Source organism: Pezoporus occidentalis, unplaced genomic scaffold, assembly GCF_034315485.1.
Source record: "Pezoporus occidentalis ecotype Australia unplaced genomic scaffold, CSIRO_AGI_Poc_V1 ctg9, whole genome shotgun sequence".
Classification (NCBI taxonomy): Eukaryota; Metazoa; Chordata; class Aves; order Psittaciformes; family Psittacidae; genus Pezoporus; species Pezoporus occidentalis.
In genome coordinates this window covers 7626500-7646384 of record NW_026916262.1, presented here as the reverse complement: position 1 = coordinate 7646384, position 19885 = coordinate 7626500, and the positions used below count along the sequence as shown (strand labels likewise).

Below are 19885 nucleotides of genomic sequence, written 5' to 3'. Positions count from 1 at the left end.
TTTTGCAGTGATAAGGTCTCCCCTGGGCCTCCTTTACTCCAAGCTAAATTTTTTCAGCTCTCCCAGCCACTCCTTATAAGTCTTGTGCTCAAGGCCCTTTGCCAGCTTTGTTGCTACTCTCTGTACCTGCTCCAACACGTCAATGTCCATCTTGCAGTGAAAGCCCCAGAACTGAACACAGAATTTGAGGTGCAGCTTCAGCAGTGATGAGCACAGGGGGATGATCACTGCCTTGACCCTGCTGACCACAGTATTTCTGGTACAAGACAGGATGCTATCAGCTTTCCTGGCCACATAGGCCCACTGCTGGCTAATATTCAGTTGGCTGCCAACCAGCACCCACAGGTCCTTTCCTGCTGGGCAGCTTTCCAGCCAATCTTCCTCAAGGGTGGGGTTGTGAACTGCTTTGACAGAGTCCTGACAATTATCTGAAGGTTTAGATAAGTGGAACAGGATTCCCTTTTGTTTCATTTCACTCTTGTTTTAGGAGTAGATTTGTTGTGGTCCTGCAAAAGAATCCTTGGCATAGACTTAAAATAATCTTATGTGTGCCTAGAGATGGTTTTATCCCAAAATATGAAGTTAAAAAGAAATTGGATCAATATACCTGCAACTTCTCTGCCAGTAACTGAATGGCAAGAACAAGGTTTAAATTTGAAAGATTTGCTAATAAGGTATTGATTAAAAACCCTATCCATGTTGGAAAACATCCATGTTTTCCATGCTGTAAAAACTCAGTTAAACTTTCTGATGCTCAAGAAACTAATCTAACATGAATTATCTGGCTTAACAAACCATATGATATTAAAAAGGTAAAAGGACACCACCAACAAGATAGGTAAGCATTCATCATCTTTGCATAGAAAAACACAGTATCTTGTACCAAAAATATGAGTTTTACAGTTCTGTGTCTTGGGGAGGCAACTGCTAAGGCCAGTTAATTCCTTTTCTTTCCTGCAAAAATGGCTACCGCGCTCTTGAGTAGTAAACCTAAGTTGTCTTGCCCTGCCTGGTTCACCACTTTTCCTTCCGCTGAAATAGTAGCTTCCACTAGGCATTGTCTGCTGCTGAATGCTCTAATTAACCTCTTCAGATTTGCTCATTTTAATTTTTAGCAAAACTACATGTTACATTGAAGACTACCACAGCATCCTCATTCACCTGAAACCCATCAGCACGTCTTCTGTTTCTTAGCTGACAATAAGCCCTTAAGTAGATTTTCATACTTCAATAGCTTAATTAAAGCTAGTTTTTAATTTTTCAAAGTGCTCTTTTTGTATTGCAGAGCTGGATGATATATAGGGTTAGTACAGCTGCTTCTTTCCATCAGGCACACTTTCAGGACTGTACACATCTTCATCTTATTTGTTTCTTCTTTCTGGCAGTAAAAGCTTTTCTCATTTTGGTAACTTCTTTGTCCCCTGGAATACTGGTTTTGCTTTAACTTAAAGCCTTAGCCACCAATCTTTCACACCAAATACGTATACAAACAAACATAAAAATATTCAGAAACTCATCTGAATATCACTTTAAAAAGCACTTTAGTCTGGTGCAATTTACCCACCTGAGGATATAATTATTCAATGGCTGGTAGATCAGCAAGTCCTCTAATCAGTGCATATCTTTTCAGAAGATGTACCAACTGGTGCAGTTTTTTCAACATATGAAATATAAAAGTACATAAATGAGATTATGGGGGAAAGAAAAAAAGAGGGAGAGCAGACATTCAGCTTTTTGAAAAATACTGTGTAAAAAAACCTGCAACCAACCAATAAAACAAACAAAACAAAAAAAAACCCACCACATCATGGAAAAATGGCGAAATAAAGACTGCCAGAGTAGAATTTTGGCATTAAGGAATTGTGTCTGTGGTAGGGTCAGCTCTGAATGTAAGAAATACACAGGAGTGATAACTCTGAAGGGGAAGGAATTATTCTTAAGTAAAACATCTGTGATAAGTAAGTTGCGGGATATTGAAGGCTCTGCTGTTAACAAGGGCCAGAGCCTGACTGCCACAGCTATGGCAAATCATAAACTAAATTCATGCCGCAAGAAAAAAATCTCTAATCTCACAAAAATCACATCAGAGCTTGTAGAATCACAACAAGGCAGGGAGACAAGAAAACAGAGGCTACACGTGTCCTGTTGTGGTGTATCTAATTCCCAAAAGGAAATGAAGGGTGTGGGGGATGAACCTTCATTCCCAGAGTACTATGTAAGCCTCTCCCTGCATGGGTTTATTGCACCGTAGACTGTAAAGTGTCTTTCCCGCATACACTCCTGCAAGGAGGACACAAGCACAGCACTGGTTTCCTTCCCTTACACTTATAGCAGTCAGCTACTTCTCTAGACAAAAAAGGGCAAAAATAGCGCACAGGCAAAGCTGCATCTAAGCACTGCCCTGTCCTCCCCATGACATGCTGCAAATTGCTCTAGGGCAGCTTGCAAGACTGTGGCATCCTTTGCCTGGGAGCTGAAGGCATTTCTTGCTGAATTTCCTGCCAGCAGGAGGAGGTTAAACCCCTGTGCAAGCCAAGCCACAGCTCCAGGCTCATGCATCTGTGGGCAGCCCAGACACCCATTTGCCCACGTCTGGAGGGGTGCCAGGAGCCTTGGCAGCACATGCTGCCCAGCCAGGCCACCTTCTCCTCCTCTGGGGCAGGGTGGCAGCTGTCAGACAAGACACGCTGATTGGGAAATTAACAATTCACCTGCCAAAAGCGATAACTCAGCTGTGCTGTCCAGCAGCTACCGCTTCTCTCCTCTGCCAATACTCTTAAGAGGAGCACAAACCGAAAGGGCCAGTGGCCTTGTTGGTATCTGTCGTGGTTTAAACGCAGTCAGGTAATTCGTTCGCTCACTTCCCCCCCTTTTCTTGCCCTCCCCCTGCTCTCGGAGGGACGGAGTGGAAAATCTAAAAGAATGCAACTCCCACGGGTTGAGATAAGAACAGTTTAGTAACTAAGGTATAACACAAACCACTACTGCTACCACCAATAATAATAATGATAAAGGAAATAACAAGGGAAGAGAATACATCATCTCACCACCAGCCGACCGATAACTCGCCCCCCCAGCCCGACCAAGCTCTGCCCGATACCTCCTCCAATCCCGCAGTCTCTCAGCCCTTCTGGCTAACTCCCAGTTACATCCTGGGATGACGTGCTGTGGTATGGAATGGTCAGTTTGGGTCAGGTGTCCTGTCTCTGCTTCCTCCTGGCTTCCCCTCCTCCCTGGCAGAGCATGAGGCTCACAAAGTCCTTGGCCAAACCAAAACATCACTATCAGCTCTGTTCCCAAGCTGAAAGTCAAAACACTGCACTACACCAGCTACCAAGAAGGGGAAAAATGACTGCTACTGCTGAACCCAGGACAGTATCACACTGACAGAAGTTTCTTATATGAGTAAAGTTTTACACCACCTTTGAAAATTTAATAATTAGGTTGTTGTGTCAGCAGTTACGATAGGATGTGCAGAGTTACTGTGTAGGTGAGTCCCAATCTTAGATGAAGCTTTGCAGCTTCAAAGTACTTTTACCTTTTTTTGAGCACTTCATTTTTTTTGTTTCCTCAGACCTCTTACTGCAGAAAGATGTTTTAAAAAGAAAACAAAACCCTAATGTTAGAACAATAGCTAGCCTTTGCTAGTAGTAACTCTTACTACATATTGTGCTGAATAGATCCTGAGCAATAGGATCTAGCAGGTACTAGAGCTTTCACATGTAAGCAACTTAAGTAACAAGAATGTATTCCTCTGTTTAAACATGAGCCTTTGGTTTAGTCTAGGGAATAGCAGAATAATTTTTTTAAAAGGAGCTCAGAGAATTAGAGAGAATTTTTTCTTGGCTTAAGAGAAAATGTTTAACTCAAACACAGTGAAGGAATGCATGGAGGCAGCAAAATGTGTGATGTACATATAGGTCAACAGTATTAAATAAAATCTAAAAAAGGAAAGGAGGAATGGAAGACATGCAGTGACAGCAGACAGAGTGTCTGGAGACTGCATCACAGCAGTGGTACCACCAGGAGACACAGAACTGGCACAGAATAGATTCATTGCACTTCAGGTTTCAGCCTGTCATCACTAGACAGGGGGAAAGATCTTTTTCACTAAACAAAGTATATTAGAATCACAAGAAATAATATTCTTTGCAAGAACAGGGTATGAGCTTCTTCACTTTAAATAAAATAAAATGAAAAGTCTAGTGTCAAATCTGAGTTGCTAAATTAAGAAGCAAAATCTCCTTTGGGATATTAGTTATTGCCCATATAAGATACAAGCTTAAAATATAGCATCCTGTGTCAGGTTACAAAATCACCTGAAATAGCAAGGCCATCTATGAAAGTGTAATTTTTTTGGAAAATAAATAAAGGAAAATAATAAAATAAAATAAAGTTGAGGTACATAAAGACCGGGGGCAAAATTTTGTGTTCTAGGTGATCACAGTAACTTCTCTTTCTGGAAAGGGGTGTTTTTCAGACTGGGAGTACCCATATGTCCATCAACTTAAAGGAGACTCAATAATCCTCGAAATCAAGCCACCAATGCCAGACCTCACACTCCAGTTCTTAATAATTCAGACCTTAAGTGTTAGACACTGAAGAGAACAAATAAACAAAGCAATAAACTGAAAGTAATCTGTGCTGTGAAATCTTTGTGAAGTACACTACATGTGTGATGCACAAGGTATAATACCACCCAAACCTCACACTTTTATTCATATATTGGAATGGATGTTGTACATACAGATTTCCTAGTTATTTCGTTGTGAGAAATCCCATTTTACCCAGCTCCCTGAATAGAATAGATTTCCACACAAGCTAATTGTTTACTTGTTCTGTTACCTTTGCTTCTTCTGTGCAGATTGGATTGCTTCACTGAAAATGCCTGAAGTAGCCAAACAATTTAAAAATGCTTCAGAGATAACCTTTGTGTTCTGGGTAAAGGCAACCTACTGCTAACTTAAGGCAAGAAGGTTTCTTTATTGATTTTAAAAGCCTTCAACTCTATAGATAGATCTAAAAAGGCTAACAAGGTTTCTGCTACTGCATGTAAATCAGACTTGGTAGAAGGAGCTGTGCCGAAGCTTTCTTCAAAGTAGCATTTCTGTTAGCTGATTAATACTGGAAAAAACAAATCATATCAAGCCTAAACCCAAAGAATCTGAGTATGGTAAACAGAACCAGACAACTCAACAAGCTAAGATGACAATTTTTTGACTCTGTTCAGAGCCAGCCCTGGATTGCAAGAAGCTTTTGTATAAGATCTGCACAGCTCCCAAAACTATCAGAAATATCCCTGCATGAACTGAAAAGGAATAAGGAATGAGATGCAGTTCAGTGATTAACAACCCACATGCAGGTGACCAAAGAAGCTATTTGTAATGTGCATTAGGTATTTAAACTCCCATCATTGCTGATGGAGACCTAGTCAATACAGTCAGTGGAGGTGCCTGCTTACGTAGCTCTCTCATCTTTCATGAGATTAAGAACTCTCTGATCTTCATTGACTGTACTGATTTCACCTCCATTGACTACAGCAGGAGCAGAGATACCTGGCTCACCCATGTCTCTCTACCGCTGTACCTCCATGGAACACCTCAGTGTAGGCCTTCCATTGGTAAGCAGAGCCCAACCTGAAGTGTACACCCTTTAGCTATGAGATTTTGCTCCCAAATTGTGACACTGCAGCTGGACAAAGATGAAGCATTGATAAATAGAGTACTTACCATCTACTCCCCATATCTAATCTTCATGTGTTCCCTAACTAACTTTTATTCTTCAGAGCTATCAGGCTGGTACTCTTCATGAACAACAGCACACTGACATTTTAAATAAGTCGTGATCCTTCCCTACATTGCCTGAAAATGTGAAGTGTTGTTGCATATGACAGAATAGGCACTTCTGTATGCCTCATAGCAAGGAGTCTTTGAAATCATGTAGTCCTTAAAGTGGGATTTCTCCACTTTTAAATGAGAAAACCTAGCAGGAGAACTTAAAAAGCATTTAGTACCCAGCCTCATCACCATCTGGTCAGATCTGATTATTATACAATTGAGCAATCTCCTGCTAGCTGCACCACAGGGGAATTTCTTAAAAGGCCTGCAGTTTACCATTTATAACTGTAGCAGGGAATAAGTGGAATCTATTACTAGCATTTTGTGCCAAAACCAGAGGTGCTTACTTTGGTTTAGAGACACTGATTATTCCACATCTAAACCAACAGATTTCTGCAGATTAAATAATTTACATAAAGAAAAACATCAGATTTGCAAAGTGTAATTAAGGCACTTGAACCAAACAGAGCATTTACACCAGTACTACAAATTGATCACAATGTGTGTGAAAATGGTTTCCTTTAAGAGAACAGATGTTTCATTATTAATGGGAGTTTCACACATAAAAAATTAAAATTTTTGGAAAACTACCTGTTCAGCCCCATATATTCAGAATGAATATTAGAAGCTGTTAGTTAAGCTCCATCCCATCAACATCAAAACTGATTTCTTGTCTGAAGCAGGGGACAAGAACACAAAAATAGAACAATACTTAATCATTAAGGTAAGAATACTGGTTCTAGTTGCTTTGGGAGAAAACAGCCATAGACTGGTATTTTCACACATGGATAAGTAAGAAAAAAATGTCTGTGAATATCATGAATCTGAAAAGAAACAGTCACTGGTTGTAGCACAGACCAAAACCAAGAAGCAAAATATAGCGTTAAAGAGCTGTGATCCCAAATTCACAGTGTAATAATAAACAGATATTATCTGCCCCAGAGAACTATTTATACCTTCACTTTAAATGAAGTATGGTTCATCTGGGTTTTGTTCTCTTGTGATAATTGTTTTAATAGATTCTGAGCTCTATGTTTTCGAGTTTAAGCTTTTGAAACTACATTTTGTTGTCACTTAGAATTACAGAATCTCATGCATATCAGTAGTGGTTGTTCTTTTTCTGGCCAGAGAGAATCACCTTGGACACCAAGTTAACTTCTTGACCCCTCTCACTTCTAAAACCTTCTTAGCTAGAAGTGATTTTTGTTTATGGTTATGCAAATATCTTGCTTTTACGTGTCAAGTTCAGCATTTAATTGTTTCTCAAAGAGCCAAAACTCTGTCAGTCAGATAAAATCCTGATTATTCTCTTCAGTTTCACAGAACTATGTTAAGCCCCAGAACACAAGGTAACTACAAACAGTATAGTGAAAACCAGTATATATTACTTCTTAATGGCTTACAGTTCACTTGCTAAAATGTCAAAAGCATCTAAACACACAAACCTAAGTCAGAAACCTAAAAAAGTTGCTAAACATTGCAGGGGTTTTTGGTTTGGTTTTGTTTGGTTTTGCTATTTTGGGGTGGTTTTTTTTTTTGCCATTCCTACTAGTCATATGTTTCATTGTAATGAAATGACCCAAATCTTCACATGGTCAGGCACATGTCCAGGCCAACAGTCACGTATGAATGGCATTAGTTAACTTCGGGGCATAGACTTCTACCATGGGAGCTGAATTCTGATAGACTAAGAGCTGCAGAACGGCTGGACTCTATAGGCTTTCACAGACTCCATCTGCAAAGGCAGAAGAAATTACATAACTAGGAATGGTCATGACACCATTCATGTTTTTCCAGTTTAATATAATCCATTGACAGCTTGATATTTATTTCTTTTGGTTTTTTATTAACTCTCATACCAGAGGTCTACAAGTCAGTCTTGAAAGAACTAATTCCCATTAACGTCACTCTCTGATTCTGGTATGCTTTCAGGGCCGTAGGCATCTGAAGAAGTAAGCAATACTAAGCACTGTCTCATTACTTCCTATGTTTTGCAATCTCAAACTAAAGATTCTCACATGCCAAAATACTTGGAGCACCTAGCATTGCATCATTAATACCTCAACTCATCCAAGTCTGACTTGTTTCCTCTTTTTTTCTCTGGAGACAACAGCAATAATCTTTCCTGTAAGAACAAAAACAAGATGATTCTGTAGCATAAGAGCCTAGGAATACCTGTTTCAGTATACTCTACTCTCACAATGTGCCATATATCAGAGGCCAAGAATATGAGACACATAATGCACCACTATGGTGCTCCCCCTTCTTCCAGTGCTCTGTGAGTGAAGGAATCACAACAGGTAACTTTGTATTTAATAGCACCTGGTAAATTACATTTTGCATGAGTTGGTCTCTGCCTCTTAATACACCTGAGCTTTCCTCATCCACATATAGGAAAAAAGGGATTAATGAAAAAACCCTTCCTTTTGTTCTTCCATATCTATTTGCTAATTTCATCTAATGTCTCTGACGATCGTATTACAAAGACTGAATAGCTTTTCCCTATTCAATTTTTCATGCAACTCAGTTATAGAACAAACCCAACAGGTTGTAATGTAATTGTAAGGCTAGATCTGAGGTCTTCTCAGAGTGAAAGAGCAAAATGAAGTGGGAAACTACATTTGCAGCCCCAGCCAAAAAAATAAGGAAGTAAAACCTGTAGAGGAAAAGACCAGGAAGATTATGTGTATCAGGAAAACTGGACTCTGAGTAGGGATGAGAAACTGTTCAGCTCTCCTGGATATATTTGTACAACATTTTGAAAAGATATACCAGAAAAGGCACCTAAGACTATTGTCCCTGTTCAGAAAAAAAATGCAAATACTGAATGTTAATATCAAAATTATCAGATTACCAGTAAAAAATTCAGAAAAATCAATACACCTTATCCATGACAACTGTAAAAGACAAGCAAACAGCAAAGCTTATCTTAAGTGTGAATCTTAAGTGTGAAGCTTATCTTAAGCATGTGAATGTTCTCAGACAACATTTTTATCTGAAAACAATTTGAAATATTTTTTATACCAGCCTCTCAGCCTGCACAGGTTGTAGGGTCTGAAAAATTATGTGGTAGTATCATATTCTTGCTAAAGCATTTCCACACAGGTGAAATGGTTTCTCAGTGCATACCTTCAGAAAATGATGGAATACCTGAAGTATAAACTAATCTTTCACTATTTTCTCTTCATTTAAAAGAGATCTTCATACTAAAAGTCCTGAAAACCAATAAGACATTTTCTGAGTAACTTGAAACAGTGCTAAAAGTACCTTCATGGCTTTATATGGTTCAAATACAAGTGGCGTGAAATAGACTTGAACTATTATATTGAATAATGTACACACTGGCAAGGCAAGCAAGAAGAGGATGGTGCAGCCAAAAGCAGAAAGAAAAAGGACATGATCTCCCAGCAGGAAAGGGAAGTTTGTTACTCCAGTTCCAGCTGCAGACATCCCTTAGAGAAAAGATCCAGGGCTTTACCAAGGACTTCAGACTGGGACCTGCACTATGAAGAGGACAGCTTGTCAGGGATTGTTGAATACAGCATTTGTGGAGAAGATGAACCTATATTCCAGCCAAGGAGATTTGCTTCACCCACCCTTCTGACTACTCGCCACGTGGGCACTGTGAATGGGAGAAAACCAAATGACAGATGGATGAGGCAGACCAAAGTACTCTGTGCTTTCTCAGTCCCAGACAAACCCTGTTCCCAGACCTCTGTAAGTACCAGCATGGTTTCAGGACAGAGATAGCCAGCAGAGGGAGAGCAACAGGTTAGAGTATACTTATGTAAGATGGATGTGTGAAAGCCAGAGTGCCATATGAGACATGCTAAAGAGTACTAAAATAGATGCATGATGTGACTGCAAACTGTATTTTTATTGTTCATGAAAATTCATTACAATTACAGGAAGTTAACTGAAGTTAACTGAGCATTATTCCAGTCCAATATTTTTCCCCTAAAAACAATATAGGTATTTGCTGAAAACTGATCATGCTTTCAATATAGATATTCACGTAAACTGGAAACTGCTGGCATCTTTTAAACTCTCAGTAATTCCCACATTATACTTAATCAGTGAATCAGTACTCAATAATAAAAAAAAGTTCTAACAGCTGTAAGTTGTCAGAAAGACTTTCCTTTCTTAATTGAAAAGTCAACATTTCTAAAATGAATACTTAGATATGTTAGAAATATTTCTTTTAAAGTTTTTTGTCCATTTACTAGAGAGCAGATCCTGCATTGTTATTGGATTTACTTTGTTTTACTTTTGAGCTACTTTACAGAAATGTCTGTCCTGCGGATTTTCAGCTCACAGCAGTTATTTACCCTACTCACATGCAACTGAAGGAAGAGAAGGATTTTTTTGCAGTTATCTCTGCTTGCTGAATTTTGATGATTTGCAGTTTTTACTGTTAGTTTAACTCAGTCTCAGTGTTCTGATTTTTACAAAAAAATGGTGCCAAAATGTGAATCCTAAAGATACTCACATATCTTCTTTTTTTTTTCTGCATGAATAGACCTCTTGTAACACCATTTATTACTTACACAAGTTTCAACATTCATATCCAGATTCAACTCCAGACTTTCTCTACTTCCAGAGTGAGCTGGATCTTTTCCTTTTGTGCTTGTCACATCTATTTGTACGTATAGGTACTGGCAGACTGTCTAGAAAAGGTTTTTTCAACCCATTAAACAGTTCAAGAGTTTTCCATCACTGAACATCAAAGCAAATACAAACACCCTGCAACATGTATCATGAGAGATAAGCAATGTTTACCAAAATGGGAGGTCTATCTTAGGATCTGTCTAATTTATACCAAGAGTTTTCAGCTAAATTTACCGTACACAGCAAGCTTAGTTTGATGAGTGTCTGGACCAGCACACTTAAAAAAAGCACATGCGACCTTGACATTTTCACTCTGCCCGATATTAACTAGAATGTATGTGGAAAGATTGACATTTTCTGTAGAAATACCTGTTTTCCTATTGCTCAAACAAATAATATCAGAAGTAGATTTACATGAATTTAAAAGAATTTAGAATTTCTATCCTTCCCATTATAGTATCTAAACCATTTTAACATCTCTAGAAATGCAAGAAGAGTTTGCAAAATAACTCCTAAGACAGACATCTTTTTAGATTGAACATGAAAATCCATAGTGATGATCCACTGCTACTTTGCAGCATTTACAAGAACTGAACACAGATTATATTAACTTTAGTGTATCTGATAAACACAAACTAGCCCCCAAATATCCCCTTTTTTACAAAATTAAAACCTGATCTCTTTGAGAGCTTCTGCAAACCAGTCAGTCTCACCTCTGTGCCTGGCAAAACCTTGGAGCAGATTCTCCTGCAAGGCATGCTAAGGCACATGAAAAACAACAAGGTGCTTGGTGACAGCCAGCTTGGCTTCACTGAGGGGAAATCCTGCCTGACCAATTTGGTGGCCTTCTATGATGGGGCTATGGAACTAATGGACAGGGGTAGAGCAGTTGATGTCATCTACCTGGACTTGTGCAAAGCGTTCAACACTGTCCCACACGACATCCTTGTCTCTAAATTGGAGAGACATCAATTTGATGGATGGACCACTCCGTGGATAAAGAACTGGCTGGATGGCTGCACACAAATGGCTCAATGTCCAGCTGGAGACCAGTAACGAGTGGTGTCCCTCAGGGATCAGTGTTGGGACCGGTCTTGTTCAACATCTTCGTCTCTGACATGGACAGTGGGATTGAGTGCGCCCTCAGCAAGTTTGCCGATGACACCAAGCTGTGTGGTTCGGTTGATACCCTGGAGGGAAGGAATGCCATCCAGAGGGACCTTCACACCCTTGTGAGGTGGGCTGATGCCAACCTCATGAAGTTTAACCATGAGAAGTGCAAGGTCCTACACCTGGGTCGGAGCAATCCCAGGCACAGCTACAGGTTGGGCAGAGAAGAGATTCAGAGCAGCCCTGCGGAGAAGGACTTGGGGGTGTTGGTTGATGAGAAACTGAACATGAGCTGGCTTCAGTGTGTGCTTGCAGCCCAGAAAGCCAACCGTATCCTGGGCTGCATCTAAAGGAGCGTGACCAGCAGGTCAAAGGAGGTGATCCTGCCCCTCTACTCTGCTCTCGTGAGACCTCACTTGGAGTCCTGTGTGCAGTTCTAGTGTCCCCATGTCCAACATAAACAGGACATGGAACTGTTGGAACAAGTCCCGAGAAGGGCCACGAGGATGATCAGGGGACTGGAGCACCTCCTGTATGAAGATAGGCTGAGAAAGCTGGGGCTGTTCAGCCTGGAGAAGAGAAGGCTGCATGGAGACCTCATAGCAGCCTTCCAGTATCTGAAGGGACCTATAGGGATGCTGGGGAGGGACTCTTCATTAGGGACTGTAGTGACAGGACATGGGGTAACGGGTTAAAACTTAAACAGGGAACGTTTAGATTGGATATAAGGAGGAAGTTCTTTCCTGTTAGGGTGGTGAGGCACTGGAATGGGTTGCCCAGGGAGGTTGTGAGTGCTCTGTCCCTGGCAGTGTTCAAGACCAGGTTGGATGAGGCCGTGGGTGAGATGGTTTAGTGTGAGGTGTCCCTGCCCATGGCAGGGGGGTTGGACCTGGATGATCTTAAGGTCCTTTCCAACCCTAACTATTCTACGATTCTATGATTCTACATCTCAAGCTCCATTGAGGCACTTACTTACTAGAGAAAGACTTTTCTTGTTATACTTTGTTCCCTTATCACTTTTTTAGCAAGTGCTCATATCTAAAATCCATTTTCTAAAGTAGAACTCGCTACTGATTTGTTGAAAGGCATGGAGATTCTGCAGGTTTTCTTATGAATAAGCACACTCAAGTAGTGATTACATTAACTTCCTGGTTTGTAAGTGATTTGAAAAACTGCATAAACTGCATTTAAGATCACAGACATTTAATTGCCTTCAACATGCTGCTGGAGAGAAATGTTTTCTGATTTTATATGGAGTACAGTGTTGGAGACTGGAGCATGTGGTATCCCTGTACCATTGTACCATCCTTCAAGAGGCATCCACACTTCTTTACAGGCAGTCATTGCTTAAGATAGCATGGATTTTAAAATATTATTTTTAAAGCCAAACAGCTAGTGTGTCATTTTTGAGATGTTGAAGCAGACATCAAAACGACAGAAGTGTACTAAAAAAAAATCATTATTGTAGACACAGGCAGAAATGGTTATAAAATTACTCAGGGCATGCTATTGGTTACTTCATGTGTTGGAACAGAATAAAAGGACAGTCCCAGCATTATGTCCTAGCAAAGAAAAAGAGTAAAGGTAGGTGTATTTTTGTTTTCCAAGTTAGCTTTAGGAATTACAAAGGATTTCTTACAAGTAATCTACACAGCAAAACAACCAGGCTCAGTTTGACACATCCTATTTTGAGGATTTCATCTTTGCACAACCCGCCTGAAATTTTCACAGAAGTCACAGATGTATTTCAGCACAGGCCAAGCACAAGATACAGCTCTTCCACTGCTAAAACATGTCTACCATCAGAGAATGAAACAGTAGCATAGCAAGATTCATTTTACCTCATGGTTTATGTTTATGATTCAAACTTAATAATCTTTTTCACTTTGGCTCCGCTCAACACTAACATCACTCAAAAAAAAACTTCATGAACCATGCTTGACCCCTAGTGCCCTTTCACAATTCAACACCACCACCCAGTAGAGCAAACATTGAGCTGGAGTTTTTGCAGACACTTTAGATCTCCAAGATCTTTTTCCAAAGTGGTGACAGCTAGTTCGGAGATCATCACTGTGCCTGTAAAATGAGGGTGGTTTGTCTCTTATATACAACACCTTGTGTCTGTCAGCATTGACTTTCTAGTCTTATTTCACCATGCTCTCATCCAGCACTGTGAAATTTCTTCCCAGCTCCTTGCTGTCGGCTTTTTGTTTTCCATCAGCAAACCTGATTTTATCCATTTAATTAATGGATAAATGTTTAATTAATATTTTAGGGCACTTAGCTTTTACAGGCCACCCAAAAATGCATTTATATTACTATCAACTGTAAACTGACACACTGACACATTGTCATCATCAGTAGGCATTTGCAAGTAGATTATCCAAGTCTGTACAGTGAAATTGCCATGAGCTTGTTAGCTTCTAAGCTTACTGTTAGATTAGAGGGCAAATTGTGGTAGAGTTCAGAAGAGACCAAGGAGCACAATCACAGGTCCAAATATCATGAGGAAAGATGCAATGGTTAAGGAAGTCTGAGGCAGACATACTAATCTTCCAGAATATAACAGGCAGCTGCTCAGAGCAGCAGAATACTCTTTTCTCTGTACATACTCCAAAGAGGAGAAGTAGCAACGGGTGTGAAACATGACAGAGAAGATTTGGATTACAAATAAGAAAATACTTTCCATAGGCAGAGATCACTGAAAGAGATCACCAGGGAAGGTTATGGTTTATCCCCTGGCCAAGGTTTCCCAGAGCAGGTGAAACAAATCCCTGTCAGGAGTGCCTCAGAGCAGGCAGATGCACAAAGCAAGCCTCTTGGTGCTCTTTCCAAGAGTACAATTGTGCTGCGTGTCACCTACAGAGCTGGAATGTTACTTGGCTATAATTTGTACATGGTCATTTAAAATATGGAACTTTGCTTGTTCAAGCCATAGCCTTGAGTTACTTAGGAGTAATTCCAGCTTGAAATACAGATGGGATTCAAGAAAGAGTATAAAAATGCTGTATTCTTGAGTGTGATAGCCAACACCCAAACACAAGCACTCGTGTCTGCTCACCATATTGAGCTATATGTTTTTGAACAATGGAAGGCGACTGTGTTAAAGGGTTACCTTTCATGGTACGGGTGCACCTGCTCACTCATTAAAAACAAGCAAACAAGCAAGCAAGCAAGCAAGCAAACAAACTCAGAACTGATTTGAGAACTACAGTTGCCTCACCGGAACTCACTGCCCATCTGGCGCCATTAATGAACCTGCCAGTAAAAACAAATTTCATCATTACTTGGACTCTCTTATATGTATATTTCTTAGCCACTAATAAGCTGAGATCTTCTCAATGTTTTGTGATTACTGATTTTGAACACATTCATTAATCCATTTCACATACCATTTACTCAGCTTCTTGCTTAGTAATACATTTTTAATGATGTATTTTTTCCATGTTTGATCTCTTTCCCCCTTCTGTTCTCACATTGTTTCTCTAATTGCTGCAGATTCAGTGACTTTATTTTTAGACTGGAAGGGAGAGAAAACAACTACTTTCAAGATAACTTTGTATCATTAAAAGAAACATGGCCAAATGTGCATAGCCAACCATGAATCTCTTTATAAAAAAAAGAATAAGGAAATACAAATGTATTTTTAGGCACATTTTGAATTCTTGGACTTCCTAGAAAGTAGGTTATGCTAACATTAAATCTCTCTGCTAATCGGGGGGGACTTACAGTGCTGTCATATATCTGCTTCATGCTGAAATGTTCTTGCACTTTAGGAAAAGGATTATTATTAAAACATTTATGAGATGTTCCACCCTTTACTTTTCCACAAGTTGGTTTTAATCTTCATTTTTAATATACATTAGAATTGTGAGTAATCTGTGATACAAGGTGAGCTATGAAGCACTGTGCCCTACATTTTACTGGGTTTGCCAAATAAGATTCAGAAACTTACCTAAAAATAAATAAATAAATAAATAAAAACCAAGTGTTTTTAACTTCAAGATAAGCAGAATATCATCTGTCTGGGAACCATCACTGTTCACTGGCATTGTGTGGGAATTAGCTTTGTTCAGACTCAACTGAATAACATTTCTTGAGAACTAAAAACAACCTATTCCTTTTGCAACAACATCAGGCAGCAGCACACTGATCAGGAGGAATGCAGACGCAAGCTTCTGACAAAGACAGCTCTTCCCTTAAGTGCTTTAGGCACTTGAATTATATAACTGAGACATGAATTTATAGCCTATAAAATTATACTGCACAAAATTCCATTCCGCTTCAGTTCTCTAGTTTCTGCTTTTTTTCTCTTACCAGAATCACAGAAGTTACAGGGAGACATGCCATTCACTTCAGCTGGTGTAACTGACCTGCAGCTTAGTCAAGCGTATCAACAAATAACAGGAGACAGAACTCTCTGAGCATAGTTAAAGAAAAGAATCCAGCCCATTCTGTACCTCAAAGGTTAAGAGAAGTGCTGGTTTTTGTTAACTCATGAGCCAAGAACTACAGAAAACTTCAGTAAATACCAATTCAGATTTTTCATAAACAGATGTAGTAGGACTGACCGTAAAATTGGCTGCAAGTAGCTAGCCCACATAAAATTACAACACTATTCTGCTATAGTGCTAAGGAACATACTGTATTCTCTTAAGCCAATAAAGAAATTTCCATTGACTGAAATGATAGTTTCAGGCCTTATCTTCATGCATAACTCTAATGGCAAAAAAAGCAGTATGTATAAAGAAAAGAACAAACCTATTACTTTTCTTGGCAGGACAGTAAATAAGTACCCTCTTTTTAATAAGATATCATGCCATGCAGAGCTGTATTGGCTTTCAGTCTGTTTTATACTTTTACAGGGTTCTGCACTGCATATCTATAGCTTTCAGAGCACTGCAGTTAGCATAGAAGATGCTGTTTGTGTAAAGATTGCTGTTAAACAAAATACGTGAGCAACTGACCTTCTGCTGCATGTGAAGACTGCCAACAGGTATTTTAAAAATTGTTTACATAAACAGTGAGAATATTTCTACTCCTACTGGCTCCTAGCTATTGTTCATGCATTCTTAATGATAGCAAAGATATATGAGCTGTAAGGCTTATCTCTGCTAAATTGCCCTCTACTCTTCAGTAATACTTATTCTTGTACCTACCTTCATTCATGTTACATTTGGTTTATAATCTGCTAAAGGAAAAATGAAAACAACCAAACTATGAATCAGTGAAATAACATATTTACTTCTTTATTTACTAGTCATTAAATCTAGGCACATTATGTGAAAGAGAAATAAACACTGCCAAAACCTTATATAGGAACAACGTTAGGAAAAAGCCTGGTTTGATGTTTTGGTACTGCTATTTAGTAATTGGGGTTAACCTATGCAAAACCTGTACTCACAGCACAAGTAATAAAATCTGAAAGTATTTAGGCTGTCTGCATGCTGAGATAACTGTCTATCAAAGTGACCAGAATCGTCTCATTGCTTTCTTGTAGTCTCTGGGCTGTCTTCTATTCATCTGTTTTCTTATACCTGGGACATGTCAGGATTAAGTAAACCTAAATCTGTTTCTCTGAAAATTTAAGCTAGAAATCTTTATCATAACTGTATGGTGCTGAACCTGAGCTAATAAGCTCTTCTGCACCAGGCTTCTTTATCACACAGCAAGCTCGTTTGGAGAGAGGGCATCTCTTCCAAGCTTGTACAGCAGCTAACACATCAAGGGCCCTGGGTCTAGGAGAAGAGCTCCCAGGTGCTATAAATGTGAAAAGAACAGCCAAAACAGGGAACTTCATGAATTGCCATCACTATTTCATTTCCCAGAGGTTTAGCTAATTTGAGAAACTCCATCTCACAGTGCGCTTTGCATAATTGCCTTTCTTATGAGCTGCTTCTTCCATCACTGGTCCCAACCCTGGCTAACTTGTTAATTAATGTTCCTTTCTGCTGACAACCAGGACAGGCTTAGTAAATTCCTTGCTGTCTATAGACAGTAATTTGAAAACTACTGATCATTACATTCCCTGCTAGTAGAAAAAAATTCTGTATGCAGCCTTTGAATTGTTAACAAGAAGATATATTTGAAAGAAACAGGTATAAATAGTTGGCCTTGTCCAAAAAATATTTTTTACTGTATTTGTATCAAGAAGTTTATTTTTCACTGAAAATCAAAATTCTTGATAGGGAATTCAAATTCCTTAAAAAAAAAAAAAAAAAAAAAAAGCAGCACCTCAGAGGAAAATCTCTATTTTTTTTCATAATGTGAAGTCTTCTTTTTCTAAAATTCACATCAAATCTGTCTGAGCAACTCCACTTTCAGATAAGTAACGTATTTATCATGCTGTGCTTTTCTTCAGTTGAAGTAATCTTCAGCAAATTTTGAATTCTCAGAAGATTTTAATGAAAATTAACTGCTTCTAAGGTAGACCAAACTTTATACATGTAGTACTTTAAAATGCAGAATATTACCATTCCTATGTGAGGAGGAAGAAAGCAAGTAGTAAAATTTTATAAAAGCTGTGGTAAGGGATTTCTGAGTCAGTTGGCTTTCATTTACAATGTGAGTGATCATTACAATTCAAATGATTTTTTGTTAAACTTTTTAAATTTAATTTTGTTATTTCTCTGCTTTTCACGCATCACTTAATTGCTTTTTAGAGAAAAATAATCAATGTTAAAAAATGTATTGCATGACTAATAAAAATGTAATTCCATAAAAATTGATTAAAATTTTGGGAAATATTCCAACCTGAAAGTAATAGATTTGGAGGATGAGTCTTTACTTGAATGGAAAATGCCACTGCAGTCATGGTCCTATCACTACCAGAAGCCTTGAATACCCACAGCTCCAGCTAAAGTCAGTGTGATATATGACTGTTCAATACCTCCAAAACTCAGGCCCATAACCAGATCCTTCCTTATCCAGCTCTGCAGTATCACTCAGAAAAATTTTGCTACTCTTACTAAGAAACATAATCAAGGGGAAGGTAGTCACACCTTGTCCGGAGCAGATGCTGCAGATGAAATCAAATACAGAGAGGATGAGTTTACCCCCTCCTGATTTGAATAATCTATTTCACATCCATTCTTCAGAGGAATTTAACCCATTCTTTTTTCTAGTTACTGCTGTGATACTGTTAAGAATGTTTATACCACCCAAGACTTGTCATACAATTACCTTATCTGCAGATGGTGACTGGCACTACAGCCAACTCCCCATAGTAAAGAAGAGATTTTCTAACTCCAGATTGTTAAAGGGTATCTCAAAACCTATCTCACGAGGTTCACTTTCATCTAGCACTTCCTCTTACTGTTTACTCTAATAATCCTGACTATTCTTTGTACCTGTATCTATCTGTTTAACTATTTTTTTAATCATTTATATTACTTTTTAAAGGAAAATCAGGGTACTTGGAGATACAGCAGTTCTGGGAGTGAGAAGACTATCTCCAATTGCAAACAGGAATGCGGGGGTCAGAGCTACCCACAATCACTCCCAATGCTTCCTTCCTCAAGACTCCCAGCCCCTCAGGCTAGAGCTCCAGTCCACCATCTATGCATCCCTCCCAGCTACAGGAAAGACCTTTCAGTATTCCCAGTGGCCTTGATTCCTCCTCACCTGTGAGCCAAATCTCCACCTGCCCACACCCATACCTTAAGGTGCTTGCTGCTTTGGCTTCCCATTTCAGAGCTGAGGAGATGGTCAGGGCTCCATCCAGGACCATCAATGGAGCTTTGGAGCAAAATGCTCACGTGGTACTCCCAGTTACTAAAGCCTCAGAAATCTATTTATTGACCACCATGTGCATTCTGCTCCAGACCATTCACTCCCTTCATGCTCTTTTGCAAGTGTGTGCTCTTTCATATAACTAAAATCTACCTAAGGGGCACTCTGAAAGCAGAAAAATGGTATATACTTGTGAAAAGCCAGAGGTAAGGCTTCTTATTCTTGTTGAACTTACAGGAATACCTTTGCAAGTCCCATAGTCTAATTTTATCAAGTCAGAAAAAATATTACCTTTGCGAGTTTTATTTTGGCATATTTCAGAAAAATATCTCTTTGTTCCTTTTTTATGAGGTAGTGAGAGCAGAATTTCTTTATCTTTTGTCTCTAAACTGTTATTTTGTTTTCTCTCCTTGCCCCTTGCACAGGTCTTCCTAAAATAAACATGACCCATCCTTTCAGCATTGTCATTAGAGAGATTTTCAAACACCTAATCATGCTATGACCTTTCTCTGATTGCCCTTTAATTCATCAATATCCTTCCCAAGATAGGATAACGGGCCCCTGTGCAGTAGTTCTTGTGGCAATAATAGTATATATTC

General features: G+C 39.1%; 1 long non-coding RNA gene across 1 annotated transcript in view; it reads left to right on the top strand.

The window, feature by feature from the left end:
* The first annotated feature begins 450 nt into the window (after nt 1-450).
* LOC134156791 (uncharacterized) overlaps nt 451-19885 on the top strand; it is a 31342-nt gene continuing 11907 nt past the window's right edge. Inside the window, exon 1 of the long non-coding RNA XR_009962065.1 lies at nt 451-812. This is a non-coding gene — a long non-coding RNA (uncharacterized LOC134156791). The remainder of the gene's footprint in view (nt 813-19885) is intronic.